Here is a 2,873-nt window from a genome sequence, read left to right on the forward strand (position 1 = left end):
AAAGAAAGAAAGAAAGAAAGAAAGAAAGAAAGAAAGAAAGAAAGAAAGAAAGAAAGAAAGAAAGAAAGAAAGAAAGAAAGAAAAAGATAGATAGATAGGGGGAGGGAGGGAAGGAGGGAGGGAGGAAGGAAGGAAGGAAGGAAGGAAGGAAGGAAGGAAGGAAGGAAGGAAGGAAGGAGGAAGGAGGAAAAAAGGAAGAAAGGAAGAAAGGAGGAAAGCAAGGAAGAGAGAGAGAAAGGTGGTTGTTTCCCCAATTTCTTTCTCAGCTGTTTAATATTTGTATAAAGAAGGGATACTGATTGTTTTAGTTAATTTTGTAGCCAGACACTTTGCTGAAGTTGTTTCTTAACTGTAGAAGTTTTCTGGTAGAATTTTGGGGATTGCTTATGTATACCATCAGATCATCACAAATAGTGATACTTTTTCTTTTTCAATGTGTATCGTCTTCATTCCTTTAGTTGTCTTATTGCTCTAGCTAGAACTATGTTAAATAGATAGGGAGATAGTGGACAGCCTTGTCTGGTCTCTGATTTTAATGGGATTGCCTTAAATTTCTGTCAATTTAATTTGATGTTGGATATTGACTTGCTGTATATTGCTTTTATTAGATTTAGGTATGTGTCTTGTATCTTTGATCTCCCTAAGACTTTTAACATGAAGGAGTGTTGGAATTTTGTCAAAGGCTGTTTTTAGCTCACAGGTACAGTGGGTAGAGCAGATACTGAGGGGATAACCACGCAATAACTAGAGATCTATCCCATGGGCAAGAACCAAACCCTGACACTGTCAATGATACCCTATTGTGCTTTCAGAGAGCCATCATAAAGGGATTGAGAACCCCATAAGAGAACCAACAGAGTCAATCAACCTGGACCTCTAGGAACTCTCAGAATCCAAGCCACCAAAGAACACACATAGACTGGAATGAGACCTCTGGCACATATATAGCAAGATGTGCAGCTCAGTCACCATTTGGGTCCCCCAGACAACTAGAGCAGAGACTCTCCCTAAAGCTGAACCTGACAGTGGTATCTTTTCCCCAACAGTGCTGTCTTTTCTTGCTTTAGTGAGAGAGGATGCACCTAATCTGATAGAGGCTTGTTGCACCTTGGTGGGGGGGGGACACCCAGGGCACACCCACCTACCTAGAAGAGAAGGGGAAAGGGTATGGAGGAGAGGGTCTCAGTGAGGGGGTCTATGGGGGGCAGTGATTGGGATGAAAATAAATAAGTCAATTAAAATTAATCAATTAATTAATTAAACCAAGAGTAGAATGGAACTTTGCCACCTGAACAAGAAAATAGCTTAGACACAGGAGGTAAAGTTCCTGCTCAAAGATAAAGAATTCAAAGTACAAGTATCTGAGCTAGAAAAGTTTCGATCTGACTTCCTACAGATAAATTCTTGATTTTCTGTAGAGGAGCCCTTTGTTCTAGTAGTGGCAGAGTGCTTTAAATAATGCTCAAAGAGAGGAAGCTAGGATTAAAAGTTTGTTGTCTAAATCTTTCTATCTTATTATGATGGCTAAAATTGGGATGCCTAATTGGGGGTGGGGGAGATAATTAAAGCACTGCAAGATTTTCTAGTGGCAGATAGAGATAAAGACAATGAAAGAAAAAAAACAAACAAACTAAGAAAAGGGAGGAAATCAAACCATCAGAAGAGTAGTGCAGGTGAAGCCATCTTCTTTATTCAGGGACAGCATTGTTTTAACAATGTAGCTTAAAAGTAAAGAATCTCAGCTGCCACCAAATTTAGAACTTTTTTTTTTTTTACAGCTTTGTGCTAGTTGTGATGATTGCTAGCCAAAGTCTAGAAGCAATCCAAAGTCTCTCTTTTCCTACGAATTTAAATCCCACCCAACAGAGACACATCAAGTTTCAAAAATTTAAGAAATGAACCTACTTGAATGAAAAAATATAAAATAAAATAAAAGGAAAACCTGACTGCTCCTAAAGCATAGAGACTTTTTATTTTAGATCTAAGGTAGAAGACAGTCAAAGGTACAAGCAGAATAAACAGGGCCAGGAGAGAGGAGGGGAGGGCAGCAAGATCAGAGCTACTAAGCAAGAGCAGCAGCCTGGGCCAAGAGCATGGCATGACCAAAATGGCTGTATTGGGATCCAGGCTGGGTAAAGGGAGGCAGAAGCCCAGCCTCTGGGAGGGACAGGCTTCAGGTAAGAGCTGGGGCGAGAAGTGCTGGCAGGAATTATAGATCCTCAGCGAGAGACTTGCCCTGCTTTGAGAACTAACATCTCAGCCTGTTTTTGATGATAAGAGAATAAGTAATCTCATCTATAATTATTTCCTGCTGATATTTGGGCACCGTTGTTGGGGCACAGGAAAGTTGCAATGATGGTCAAAGAACAGGAATAAAGAAGAGTGCAGGCAGTTTTGCTTGCTGCCCAGAGTCTACAGGACCACCTGTTGCCAGGGAAGTGCAGGCTGCTTTGGAGTACTCTGGAATCCTGGTCTCTCTGACCTTAGGGTTGTCACTGGGATCTGACATTTAAGTCTATCATGGAAAGCTTTGTCGTTAAGCCCTTGAAAAGCTATATTCAGCAGAACTCTGAAGAGTACAAGGACCATTATCTATTAAATATACCTGAGTTAAAGAAACTTTATTTGTTTTTAGGTACTCGTTTAAGCTTAAACTTGAAAACACATGAAGGAAGCTGAATAAAGCTTGTCTCTATGACTGAATTACATATGCACTTAACATTACTATGAGCATAGTTATGAGCACATTAAAGAATTTGATCATATATAAGTTGACTAAGAATTAACTTGCATGTCTTAATTATATTTAATAATTTACAAGTTAGTAGCTTTTATAAGATTGGGATTTTACAGATTTGTTAAGTTTGAGCCTT

The sequence above is a fragment of the Mus pahari genome, chromosome 3 (assembly GCF_900095145.1).
Source record: "Mus pahari chromosome 3, PAHARI_EIJ_v1.1, whole genome shotgun sequence".
NCBI lineage: Eukaryota > Metazoa > Chordata > Mammalia > Rodentia > Muridae > Mus > Mus pahari.